The following is a 14,807-nucleotide window of genomic DNA, read 5'->3' on the forward strand; positions in this document are numbered from 1 at the left end:
TTTTAGTCCCCTTCCTATATTTGGGACATTGAGGTTACCAGTACCTGCCTCCTATCTTTGCTTCTTGAAGTCCCACTCATTCTTCAGAGCTTAACTGTACAGCAATCGTGTTCATGAAGCTGGAGGGGAGCAGAATTTACCGTCTCAAAATATGTCACTTTGGCATGAAGATTATTTTGAGCTAAAGGCAATCAAAACCCAGCAAATAAAGGAAAGCTTTTTACCTCCCCCTCAATTGCCTAAATTTACATTGGAAAGGGGGCCTGTACTGGAAAGAAAGCTATTCCAGAGGTACCTTTTTCCCTAAGAAACTTATTTGCATAGCTGGGTAAGCTTTGTTTTCCAAACATCTGTGACTTCCAATGAATGGTCTTCCTTCCTTTTGTGTCCCCAAACCACTACCCCTTTCCTTAGTTCAGGATGTTACATAAGCCACAATTACCTGGCTGTTCTTTGAGTCTTCCTATCTTTATGGGGCTCTCTTATACATAATTTTATTTGTTTTTCTCCTGTTAATCTGGTTTTTTTTTAATTTTAATTTTTATTTTTTATGTTTTATTTATTTCTAGGAGAGAGAGACAGCGTGAGCAGGGGAGGGTCAGAGAGAGAGGGAGTCACAGACCGAAAGAGGCTCCAGGCTCTGAGCTGGCAGTCAGCACAGAGCCCGACGCGGGGCTCGAACCCACGAACCGCGAGATCATGACCTAAGCGAAAGTCGGATGCTTAACTGACTAAGCCACCCAGGCGCCCCTCCTGTTAATCTGTTTTATATCAATTTAATTTAGACCAGCCAAAGAATCATAGAAGGGAAAAAGGGAAACGTTGTCTATCTCTATAAAGCCTATCTGGAATTTCCTAGTCCAAATTTACTTCTCCCTTTTATATATCTGTTAGAACACCTAACAAATTCTGCCATATGCCACCCACATTGTAGATTTAAGTCATAAAGATTGTGCTACACCTAAAAGACTAGTAAAACGTTTATAACCTGTTACATAATGAGCATTATATATGAGGAAATGAAAGGATCACTGAATATAAATCCAGAGGCTTTGGTCATAAATTTTTTAATTACAGTAGAGTTAACTTTAGTTACCAGAGTAATATTGTAAAGAATTTGCAGAAGAAGATATTCTGTGAAACAAGATTATGTGGTCATGTCTAATAGCTAAATCAGCCACAAAATTGAAAACATGTTTAAAATGAATAACTCTGAGGCTCCTGGGTGGCTCAGTCCGTTAAGTGTCCAACTCTTGGTCCTGGTTCAGGTCATAATCTCACAGTTTGTGGGTTCAAGCCCTGTGTCAGGCTCTGTACTGACAGTGTGGAGTCTGCTTGGAATTTCTCTCTCCCTCTCTCTCTGACCCTTGCCGGCTTGTTGTCTCTCTCTCTGAAAAAATAAAAACAAGCATAAAAATTCTTTTTCATGAATCACTCTGGGGGCACCTGGCTAGTTCAGTCGGAAAAACATGCAACTCTTGATCCCAGGGTCATGAGTTTAAGCCCCACATTGGGTTGTAGAGATTACTTAAACAAACAAACAAACATACTTTAAAAAATATAAAGGCCATGAGAGGCGCCTGGGTGGCTCAGTCGGTTAAGGTTAACAGTCCCACTTCGGCTCAGGTCACGATCTCACGGTTTGTGGGCTCGAGACCCGCGTCAGGCTCTGTGCTAACAGCTAGCTCAACCTGTTTCAGATTCAGATTCTGTAACTCCCTGTCTCTCTGACCCTCCCCTGCTCATGCTGTCTCTCTCTCTCTCAGAAATAAATAAAACATTAAAAAGAATTTTTTGAAATATAAAGGACATGAATACTCTGCTCTTCTGTTCCCCCACCAAAATAAAAAAAGAAAAAGGAAGAGCTTTAAATATTTAGATTTTAAGAGATGCTTCATAAAAGTGAGGCAGCACCTGTTGTACACTTCACAACTTTAAGATAGCCTGGGGGTCTGGCTGCCTGTAAAACTACTACAACAGCCACATTACACATCAAAGAAAGGCTGTGCTACTTATATGCATGCTCAGTTTTATAAGCTAATATTTAACTCTATAAAGCATGCCTATTGATGCTAGTTCTACCTTGACTCTTTCATATTCCTAGAATCAGATTATTACTCAGTTATTTCATACTATAGATGAACTCTTTGAGAGCAAGAATTCTTTTTCTCTTTACATCTCCCCTCGTCTAAAAGCAGTATCTTGCATACTGTAAATTATGAATATGGATTTAATTGAACAGAGAAATTTTAATTTTAACCATCTGAAATATGTAAGGGGAAAAATCCATATAGGGACGCCTGGGTGGCTCAGTCAGTTAAGTGTCTGGCTCTTGATTTGGCTCAGGTCATGATCTCACAGTTTGTGAGTTTGAGCCCCACCTCGATCGATCTCTGTACTGACAGCGTGGGGCCTGCTTGGGATTTTCTTTCCCTCTCTCTCTGCCACTCCCCCACTCACATTCTCTCTCTCTCTCTCTCTCTCAAAATAAATAAATAAACTTTAAAGAAAAATTTGAATACGAATGGGGCTCCTGGCTGTCTCAGTTGGTAGAACATGTGACTCTTGATCTTGGGGTTGTGATTTTAAGCCCCCACATTGGGCAGAGAGATTACATTTAAATAGGGTTTTTAAAAAATGTTTATTTATTTTGGAAAGAGGGAGAGAGAGAGACAGAGTGGGAGCAGAGTTGGGGCAGAGAAAGAGGAAGACACAGAATCTGAAGCAGGCTTCAGGCTGTCAGCACAGAGCACAACATCGGGCTTGAACTCATTAACCACGAGATCATGACCTGAGCCAAATTCCGACACTTAACTGACTGAGCCACCCAGGTAGCCGGGCAGAGAGATTGCTTAAAAAACAAAATAAAATAAAATACTGTTTGTTTAAAAAGAATCCTTACAGGAGTAATGAAAGGGGACATACCTTACCAAATGTTGAACATTTCATAAAGCCATAAACTGTGAGGCTGACACAGGAATCAAAAGAGAAAAAAAAGAGAGAGACAGAGAAAACCAAGTATACGTGGGTAGTTACTCTGCAATAAAGGTAATATTTTAAATCAGATATTTAAGGCAGATAAATTTTAAAATAATATTCAGATCACATTTTTCATGAAATTTGATAAAGTGGAGGGGCACCTGGGTGGCTTAGTCGGTTAAGCGTCCGACTTTCGCTTAGGTCATGATCTCGCGGTTCGTGAGTTCGAGCCCCGCGTCGGGCTCTGTGCTGACTGCCAGCTCAGAGCCTGGAGCCTGTTTCAGTCTGTGACTCCCTCTCTCTCTGACCCTCCCCTGGTCACGCTGTCTCTCTCTCTCTCTCTCTCTCTCTCTCTCTCTCTCTCCTAGAAATAAATAAAACATTAAAAAAAAAAAAAGAAATTTGATAAAGTGGGTTTAGCAGTCATTATTGTTATTTAAATGGAATTAACTAAAAGTTCACAAGTGTTGATTATTTCATCTTAATTCTATATACATCAGTGGCAAAAACATCACCTTACAGGTAAAATAAAAAAACAAATATTTAGCCCACTTAAATCCTGTTCTCTTTTTAAGTCCATTTTTCCTGGGATTTAGATGATGATTGGCATTCAATAGACAATAATTATTTGTTGGATAATAAAATGAGTGATAGAATAAATATGTTCTGCATTATAGTTTAAAACCATTTTCATATGATGTCTGAGACATTCACTTTTTTTCTTAAGTTTACTATTTATTTTGAGAGAGAGAGAGCTTACACATATACACATGCATGAATGCAGTGAGAGGGATAGCACAAGAACTCGGCCTGACATGGGACTAGATCTCAAAGAACTATGAGATCATGATCTGAGCCAAAATCAAGAATCAGATGCTTAACCAACAGAGCTACCCAGGCACCCCAAAACAAGTTCTTTCAGACTCCTAAAGTATACTGAATTAAATAATCACTCTATATTGTTTTAGTACCATTCTAACTTTCCCAATATGAACCTAATTATTTTAATACCAATTCCTAAGTTAAACACTTAATAGCTCAATTTTTTTAAGTTAATTTATTTATTTTTAAGAGAGACAGAGAGCACACAGGGGAGGGGCGGAAAGACAGGGAGACAGAAAATCCCTAGCAGGCTTCAACACTGTCAGTGCAGAGCCCAATGCAGGGTTAGAACCCGTGAACCATGAGAACCTGAGCTAAGATCAAGAATTGATGCTCAACTAACTGAGCCACCCAGGTGCCCCTAATATTTCCATTCTTATGTCTATTCCATACCCCATAAGGAGTGTTTGAAACAATATCTTGATAATGGTAGGCAAGGATTTCAGAGCAACTGTGTGTGCACACAAACTACAAAAAAATAATACCTACTACCTATGTAACTACAACATATGAAAAACACATCAAATAAGGGCCACTTACTCAGCTTCATATTTTATTCTATCTTGTTCCAAAGGGTGTAGTTTTGCTTTCTAGCTTTTTAAGGCCTATTACACAGAGATTAGAGAGGTAATAAAGGAGAAGAAAAGGATTTGAGTTCAGTAGTTAGACATCCTGCTATAGAATTTGAGCAATTTAGTCTTTTTGAAACTCAGTTTCCTCATCTGCAAAACAGTGATAATAACAGTGATGTCAAGATGATTTAAATAAATGATTGTCAAATCTTCAATATAAAGAGTGGCCCGTATAAGGACTTAAATCTCAAACATGTTTTGAGTTATTATTAAATGTTTATCTGAACTAAATGAAATGGTACATAATAACTAGTCATTTGGGGGCTCCTGGGTGGCTCACTTGGTTAAGCATTTGACTCTTGATTTCGGCTCAGTTCATGATCTCATGACTTTGTGAGTTTGAGCCTCACATGGACTCTGTGCTAACTATGCAGAGCCTGCTTTAGATTTTCCCTCTTTCTGTATTCCTTCCATGATCACACTCTCTCTGTCACTCTCAAAATAAATAAGTAAATTAAAAAAAAATTTTTTTCAGTTATTATTAAATGAGAGAGTGCCATTATTATTAGGTGGTAGAAAGTAAAAGACTTTCTTAACTTAATCCACTGGAATTGTTCCAGTGCTTTGACATTAGTTCAGTAAGTGGGTTTCCTTTATTCTTTCATTGGGATAGATTTATCAGGACTTAAAGGACAACATTCTGGGGAAGGAGAATATCAAGGACCTACTTTCTCTGGTCCTTTGTAATCCACTAGGTCTGATCATGTTACTCTCCTTTTCTTCCCATTGTATATTTTAAAGCTGCCCTGAGTAACATGACCCAGAAAGAGAGCACACTAGCAAGGAATGAGGAGTGACATAGTGATAATGTCGCAAGCCACTTAAACCCAGAGCAGATGCAGAGAGATTGGCCATTACTTTGAACGATTTATGGAGATGAAAATTCTGAAGATTGATACTGAAGAATTAAATGAAATACCCGTTGTTTTTGTTTTGTTTTGTTTTGTTCTGTTTTAAATGAAGGTAGACAGAATGAGTCCTATTAATTGTCAACTGGCAAGATAAACCAGGATACCTAAGTAACCACTAGATAAGAGCTTATCAGGCAATCACGTAATATAACAATTCAGAAGAGCTTAAAGTATAGCAAGGCTAAATCCTGATGGTTAAAAAAGACAAAGCCTACTGTACTAATTAATTAACTTTTATGATGCTGTTAGGCCATTAGCCATGAGGAAATATTGCATTTCCTGTATTTGGACTTTGGTAAAATGTGATTCTTTCTTCTTGTCAACATGTTAGGACCATATGGTCTAGAACGAAGTAGAATACATTAGAGAGAAAATTGACTGAATATCTTACCCAAATGGTTTATAGTACCACTGCTGCTGAAATGTGCCAAATAGGGCTATTTAAGGATCAGTCCCCAAGGATTTTTAATCTATGACATGTATGACATATTTCATAAAAACCAGTAGTAGTTTCTACTCCTACAACTTTGAGTCATTGCTCAAAAATAGTAATAGCCAAAATCAAAGTACACCTCTATTTTTTTCTTTTTTCTTTTCTTTTTTAGTTGAGAGAGAGAGAGAGAGAGAGAGAGAGCATGCAGGGGAGTTGTAGAAGGAGAAAGAAAGGGAATCTTAAGCAGACTCCATGCTAGGTGTGGAGCCCAACATGTGGCTTAATCCCACAACCCTGGGATCATGAGTTGAGCTGAAATCAAGAGTTGGATGCTTTACAGCCTGAGCCACCCCGGCACCCCCCAATTACACCTTCTTGACCCAAATCTGTATGTCTGAAACAAATTTATGAGATGTGATCGATGCACAGGCCTTCATAGAGAAAATATTTTAAAGTTGGGTGGGGAGGAGAAGAGGCAAATGGTAAAAAAATCTAATTAATATAAAGTATCCTAGTTACCCATAGAAGAAATATAAAACTTATGTATTATATAGATACAAATTGATTCTTTTAATGTTAATTATATTTTATCTTGGTCATAAAATAATAAACATTAAGACAGAACACATGCCAAGTCATAGAAAATGATTAGCCTGTGGTTGAAAAGAAGGGTCCAAAATTAAGAAACAAAGAAACATACTTCTAAATAAAAACTAAGTCAAAAAGGAAATTTAGAATACATGAACAATATTTGGGAAATAATTGATATGAAAACAACATACACAGGTGGACTGCTGGATAAATCAGACTTATACTTGTAGGTTAATTTATAATAATTTTATCATCAAACTAAGAAAAGAGAAAATAATCTCTGTTTGTAATTTTATAATTTTTTTAAAAATTATTTATTTTGAGAGAGAGAGAGAGAACAGCTGAGGGAGGAGCAGAGAGAGAGAGGAAGAGAGAAAATGCCAAGCAGGCTCCACACTCAGCCCAGAGCCCCACTGGAGGCTCAGCCTCAGTATCAAGACCATGAGAGCAAGACCTGAGCCAATATCAAGAGTTGGATACTCAACTGACTGAGCCACTCAGGCATTCCTCATTTTTTTTTGTTCTTCTTACTTTATTTTTTAAATTTATTTTTTTTTACAAATCGTTTATTGCCAATTTGGTTTCCATATAACACCCAGTGCTCATCCCCACAAGTGCCCGCCTCCATGCCCATCTCCCCCCTCCCTCCCCACACCCATCAGTCCTCAGTTTGTTCTCAGCATTCAAGAGTCTCTCATGATTAGGCATCCCTCATTTTAAAAAACACCCTAAGGGGTACCTGAGTGACTCAGTCGGTTGAGTGTCCAACTTCAGCTCAGGTCATGATCTCCTGGTTCCTGGATTTGAGTCCCATGCTGGGCTTTGTGCTGATAGCACAGAGCCTGCTTTGGATTCTCTGTCTCCCTCTCTCTTTGCCCCTTCACCACTTGTGCGTGCACTCTTGTTCTCTCTCTCTCAAAAATATTAAAAAACTAAGTAAATAAAAATATAAAATAAATAAAAAATAAAAACACCCTAGGGAAGGGAAGGTGGGGGCACAACAAGACCCATAAATCAATCTCTATTTGAGATCAGCCAAGGCTACCTTAGGTTTAATGCAATAAAGAAATATAAATGTGATTCTATACGCCACCAATAATTAGTTTGGAAAAAAATTGTTTTTAAAGGTTATATTGGCAACTGCAGCAAAAAGAATAAATTACCCAGAAATAAAGATGTGCAAGAATTCTTTTTCCTATAGTACATACTAATTTTTAAAACTATAAAATATTAATATGTATTTTAAAGTCCTCTATTTTTTCCTACTCAGCAATGATTATCAATAACGTTAGCTTCAGATGATTTGGTTTAAATAATTTAATCAAAATGGCGATCAATTTCTCAATATTTATTTATATTATTTTATTGTTTGTTTAAATCATAAAGATTTGGGAAGCTGTATGTTAGCTGCAACAAAATCCAGCCTATTCTAAATCATAGTTGGGGGGCGCCTTGAGTGGCTCAGTCGATTGAGTGTCTGACTTTGGCTCAGGTCATGATCTCACAGGTTAGAGCCCCACATCGGGCTCTGTGTTGACAGCAAGCTCAGAGCCTGGAGCCTGCTTTGGATTCTTTGTCTCCTTCTCTCTCTGACCCACCCCTGTTCACGCTGTCTCTCTCTCTCTCTCTCTCTCAGAAATAAATAAAACTTTAAAAAAATAAATGACAGTTGTGGCTTAAAAACTTTTCAGATTATTGCACCAAAATGATTAAGGTTTGAGAAGCATTTAAATGGCTTTTTAAACTTCATGGCAAAAGATAAAACCTACATGTGAATCAAAAGCTTTGTATTGGGGAGCTAGTCAAAATTTTACAATGATTTTAAAATGCCTTTTAGAACCTCTGAAATGGAAACACAATTAAAGACCTTTTGTGAAGCAGATAAAATGAAATTGTTGTCAAATGATATCACTGAGTGTTAAATTCTGCCAAGTAACCAGTAAAGAGAATTTACATGGGAAACATTCCTTTAAATCCCATTTGAAATTCTAAAGCCTGAAGTAAAAATGATTCTGACCATTATGAGTTAGGTTATATAACTTGTAATAACAGGCCCTTTGCCAAAATTCTAAATCTCACAAGCTCTAAAAACCAAGATTCTTTTTGATGTTTGCCATAGACCGATTGAGTGACAGATTCAGAACTGAAGTGAAATCAAATTACTTATAGTCCTCATTCATTCCACTTTGTATGAATTCATAAGTTTAAATCAGGCATATTCATTTATTTGCCAATAGGGAGGTTCTCAGACTCTGCTGAAAATATTTTATAAAATTTGCTATCGACTCTCATTTGTCTTTCTAAAATCTGAAAAATTCTGATTTCCAAAACCCATCAAACTTCATGGGTTTCTGATCAGGGGTATTCGGCTTGTAATACCTAAGTTTTTTTTGTTTTTGTTTTTGTTTTATCATGTACACTCTGTACCAGAGTACTGTAAGTGTTTTATTTTAATTCATCTCACAATGCCTATGAGAAATGTACAGTGGTTATTTCCATTTTATAGATGGGGAAACTGACACACAGAAAGATGAAACAACTTGCAAAGCTAATAAGGGGTGAAGCCCAGGTTCATAACATGGCTCCAGTTGGACAGCTGGACTAGCTCAGCTAGCTTTTGAACCAGAGGTCATGGCTTACTTAGCAGATAAGTAAAACAAACTTAGTTAAATGAGTATTCATACTCAGTTTTCTCATTGTAAAATGAGAATAATATTACTCACTAGCTCATCAGATTATTACTTCGATTAAATGAAACGTGTAAATCACTTAAGTTAATGGCTCATAGTACCTACTCAGTATGTTTACTATTGTTAATAAGATTGGTCCGTTTAAATCAACCTGAACTATCAATTACAATGGGGACCTTGAAATACTTAGAAACAAATTAGATTTTGCATCAGTAAAAAGAAAATATCTGCTTAGGGATGGGCACCGGGGTGGCTGAGGCAGTTAAGTGTCAGACTCTTGATTTTGGCTCAGGTCATGATCTCATGGTTTTTTGGTTTTTGGTTTTTGGGTTTTTTTAGATATTTTTTATTTTTTAATTTTCATTTTTTTTTATTTCTGAGAGAGAGAGAGAGAGAGACAGTGTGAGCAGGGGAGTGTCAGAGAGAGGGAGACACAGAATCTGAAACAGACTCCAGGCTCTGAGCTGGCTGTCAGCACAGAGCCCAACGCGGGGCTCAAACCCACAAACCGTGAGATCATGACCTGAGCTGAAGTCGGACACTTAACCGACTGAGCCACCCAGGTGCCCCCATGATCTCATGGTTTGTGAGTTTGAGCCCCTCGTCAAGCATGCTGACAATGTAGAACCTGCTTGAGATTCTCTCTTTGCCTCTCTCCTGCTGTGTGTGTGTGTGTGTGTGTGTGTGTGTGTGTGCGCGCGCGCGCGCGTGCTCTTTCTCTCTAAATAAATAAATAAAATAAAAGGAGAGAGAGAAAGAGGTGCGCCTGGGTGGTTGGGCCAGTTGAGCGTTTGACTTCAGCTTAGGTCACAATCTCTATGTTCATCAATTTGAATCCCGCATTGGGCTCTGCAGTCAGCACAAAGCCCACTTCAGATCCTCTGCCACCCTCTCTCTCTACCCCTCGCCTGCTCATACTTTCTTTCTCAAAAATAATAAAACATTAAAAAAGTAAATATCTGCTTAGACTACCTAGGACCATGTATATAACTTAAAAAAATAATATATTCACATGAAAGCCCTTTGTTCCTTGTGCTGTGGTTTATAAACACAGTGTCCAACACAGAGTGGGTAATCAATAAATATGTCTTGAATGAACAGTGCTATAAAGTTATAAAGAGGCAACCACGTGCTTCAAATTATGAAATGTTGATTCTGAGTTCATACACGATAGATATCACTGAAAGCCTTGGTTGATAATGGTAGATAATAAAATGTTAATGGGTTCATTGACTTCCTATAAACAAATAGTAGAGTCCACAGTATATATTTTATTAGAGTTGTGTTGAAGAACATCTGACCATACTTAGCTGGCAACATGTTTAATAAAGAGAAAAAAGCACAAGGAACACCTGCCTGGGTGGCTCAGTTGGAAGCGCCCAACTTCAGCTCAGGTCATGATCTCGCAGCTTGTGTGTTTGGATCCCAAGTCAGGGTCTATGCTAACAGCTCAGAGCCTGCAGCCTGCTGCAGATTCTGTGTCTCCCTTGCTCTCTGCTCCTTCCCTGCTTGTGCTCTGTCTCTGTCTCTCAAAAAATGAATAAAAACATTTTTTTAAAAAAAGCACAAAGCTTTCATTCCCATTTTAAGTCTCTCAGGCCACAAACTGGCTCACATAGGGAAAGGGAAACATTCAGATGAGCAGAACCCAGACCTAGTGGGTCAAACTAGGCTGAAATTTATTTTGTCTATTTTATTTTAATGTTGACTTATTTTTGAGAGAGAGTGAGAGTGCGAGCAAGGGAGGGGCAGAGAGAGAGGGAGACAGAATCCAAAGTAGGCTCCGTGCTGTCAGTGCAAAGTCTGACACGGGGCTCAAATCCATCAATCCTGAGATGATGACTTGAGCCGAAGTTGGATGCTCAACCGACTGAGCCATCCAGGCACCTCTAGGCTGAATTTTATATGTTTTTTTTTTTAATATTTTATTTATTTCTAGGAGAGAGAGAGACAGCATGAGCAGGGGAGGGTCAGAGAGAGAGGGAGTCACAGGCTGAAACAGGCTCCAGGCTCTGAGCCGGCAGCCAGCACAGAGCCCGACGCGGGACTCGAACCCACGAACCGCGAGATCATGACCCAAGCGAAAGTCGGACGCTTAACCGACTAAGCCACCCAGGTGCCCCTAGGCTGAATTTTAAATAACTAGATATGACTGGGAAGCTCTGGGATCTGACTGAGATGTCATTAAGAGATGAATTGGGATTTTGAGGAGCACTGAAGTCATTTAGAAAAATGTAAGTTTTATGTTTATGCTGTACTGAGAGGAGACTGCTTATTAAAATAGTTACTTATATTTTTCTAGCCAAAAGGCTTTGAAAAACTTTTAGTGCCTTTAAAGATTTTAAAAGTCCATAGGATACTTCAGAATAATTTATAATATATATGAATCACCTGACATTATTAGTAACAAATAAATAGTATACCAAAGGTATGACATTATTTATTTCACTTTATTTTATCATGCTAGAAATACCACTGTGAATTGTAATTAATGATTTATCATAAAAACAGTGGAAAACCCGAAATATGTCCTCATTTCTGTTTGTGCCCCCTAAAAATCTCCTACTCATATTTCAATATCAGTACAGATCAATAAATGAAAAGACACAGGTGCTTGGCTGGCTCAGTTGGTAGAGCACGTAACTCTTGATCTCAGGGTTATGAGTTTGAGCCCTACATTGGATGCAGAGATTACTTAAAAATGAAATCTTAAAGGGACGCCCTGGGTGGCTCAGTCCATTAAGCATCCGACTGTGGCTCAGGTCATGATCTCACAGTTCATGGGTTGAGCCCCGCTTCAGGCTCTATGCTGACATCTCAGAGCTTGCAGCCTGCTTTGGGTTCTGTGTTTCCTTCTCTTTCTGCCCCTCCCCTGGTTGTGTGCTATCTCTCTTTCAGAAATAAATAAACACTTAACAATTTAAAATAAATAAATAAAATCTTAAAAAAATAAAAATGAATAGGTAACCTATGGAATCAAAAAGATATTTACAAACATATATCTGGTAAAGTATTAATATCCAGAGAGCAGATAGGCCATTGCTTAGGTGGTGGAGGGAAGGGGATTAGAATAAGTGAAGGTAGTCAAAGAGCATAAACTTCTAGTTATAAGATGAATAAGTTCTGGGAATCTGACGTACAGCATTGTGACTATAGTTAACAATACTGTATTGTATACTTGAAAATTGCTAAGAATAAATCTTGAAAGTTCTTACTACATACAAAAAAGTAACTATATGCAATGATGCATGTGTTTATTACCTTATGTGTATTAACTAACTTTATTTTACAATACATATATATATATCAAATCATCATATTTTACACCTTAAACTTATACAATGTTATATGTTAACTGTATCTCAATAAAGCTATTGGAAACAAGGAAATGTTTGAACTAGATAGAGATAGTAATTGCATAACATTGTGAATGTACCAAATGCCACTGAATTGTTCAGGTTTTTTAAAATGTTTATTTGTTTTTGAGAGAGAGAGAGAGTGTGCAAGTGGGGAGGGGCAGAGAGAGAGGGAGACACAGAATCTGGAGCAGGCTCCAGGCTCTGAGCTGTCAGCACAGAGCCTGACGTGGGGCTCAAACCCATGACCTGTGAGATCATGACCTGAGCTGAAGTCAGATGCTTAACAGATTGAGCCACCCAGACACCCCGTTCAACTTTTTTCTAATGTTTACTTATTTATTTTGAGAGAGGGAGTGTGTGAACACACACACACACACACACACACACACACACACAAGCAGGGAGGGCAGAGAGAAGGAAGAAAGAGAATCCCAAGCAGGCTCTATGCTCAAGGAAGAGCCTGATGCAAGGCTCTAATTCATGAACTGTGAGATCATGACCTGAGCCAAAATCAAAAGTTGGATGCTTAACTTACTGAGCTACCCAGGCACCCTTGAACTGTTCAGTTTTAAATGGTTAATTTTGCTATGTCAATTTAATTTTCATGAAAACATAAAGTAAAAGATCAGTACAAATGTTGCCTTTAACAAAGTTGCAAATGATATATACTTCCATATCATATTGTATTGTAATGATATCTTTATGGTTCTTTTCCCTTAACGAGGTGTATGCTCTATAAAGATAGGATCTATATTTAAATGTTTTTGTATCCCCTACCCACCGAAATGCCTGCCACATAGTAGTCACATAGAAAATGAATGAATTAATTAAAGAATTAAAGAAATTACACGCATTTCTCATAATGAAAGTTGAAGTTAAGTTTTGGATGACTAGCACATTTTGGAAAAGTCTTTGATGTTCCTGAGCATGAAGTGCTGAATGTGCCAGGTTATTTAGACCTTGTTCATAAGATTACAGGAGATTTACCTAACAGAGCTGATAATTGATTTTATTTTTTACCAAATTGCTGACACTAATATACCTATTAAAATTATGAAAAACATCTAAATTGTGTTGGCTTTCTAAGGATCCCTTTGTTTACTTCAGGCTGTGACAAATTTATTACTGTGAAGTCAATGAACAGTTCTAAGAGATCTTAATTTCCCAGTAACGTGATAGTGAGCTAGATGGTGGAATATGACCTAAGGCTTGCAATTCTACACGATTGTTTAACTTCTTCAAGTAACTCATTAACTATTTGTATTACGAATATAAAGTGCATGACAATTTTGATATAACTAGACTAATAAATGTTTTTGGAAATACGAAATTTTTCATACTTTTATGCTCTTAGAGGGCTCTATTGCTTGTGAGTTGTCTTTCATTCACTGGGACATTCCCTCAAAAATTTCCTTTGTGTGTAACTATTCCAACCTTAAATGTGCTGTGGCTAGGGTTACAAAACCTTCATTTGAACTTTGTTTTGTGGTTTATCTCTCACAAGAGTGGGACTTTTGACTTGGCACATACTCAAATATGTGCTTGGATATATTCTTCAAAGAAATGAACCATGATACAGTGATGAATTAAAAAACATTCTATTAAAAAGCAAATTTAATATTGTTTATATTTTAAAAATTTTTTAAGGTTTATTCATTTTTCAGAGACAGAGCATGATTGGAGGACGGGGAGAGAGACACAGAATCTGAAGTAGGCTTCAGGCTCTGAGTTCTCTGCACAGAGACTGACACAAGGCTTGAGTTCATGGACTGCAAGATCATGACCTGAGCTGAAGTCAGATGCTAATTGACTGAGCCACCCAGGTACTCCTATTTACAAATTTTTTAGGGGCCCCTGGGAGGCTCAGTTGGTTAAGTGTCTGACTTCAGCTCAGGTCATGATCTCACAGTTTGTGAATTTGAGCCCTGCATCAGGCTCTGCGCTGACAGCTCAGTATCTGGAGCCTACTTTGGATTCTGTGTCTCCTTCTCTCTCTGCCCCTCCCCTACTTGTACTCTGTCTCTCAAAAATAAATAAATGTCAAAAAAATTTATTTAAATAAAAATTTTTTAAACAGTTTTTTTTAAATGTTTTATTTATTTCTAGGAGAGTGAGAGAGAGACAGCACGAGCAGGGGAGGGTCAGAGAGAGAGGGAGACACAGAATCTGAAACAGGCTCCAGGCTCTGAGCTAGCTGTCAGCACAGAGCCCGACGCGGGGCTCGAACCCACGAACCGCGAGATCATGACCTAAGCGAAAGTCGGACACTTAACCGGCTAAGCCACCCAGGCGCCCCTTAAATAAAAATTTTTAATGTTTATTTATTTACT

The sequence above is a fragment of the Hyaena hyaena genome, unplaced genomic scaffold, assembly GCF_003009895.1.
Source record: "Hyaena hyaena isolate Hyena2069 unplaced genomic scaffold, ASM300989v1 scaffold_143, whole genome shotgun sequence".
Lineage (NCBI taxonomy): Eukaryota > Metazoa > Chordata > Mammalia > Carnivora > Hyaenidae > Hyaena > Hyaena hyaena.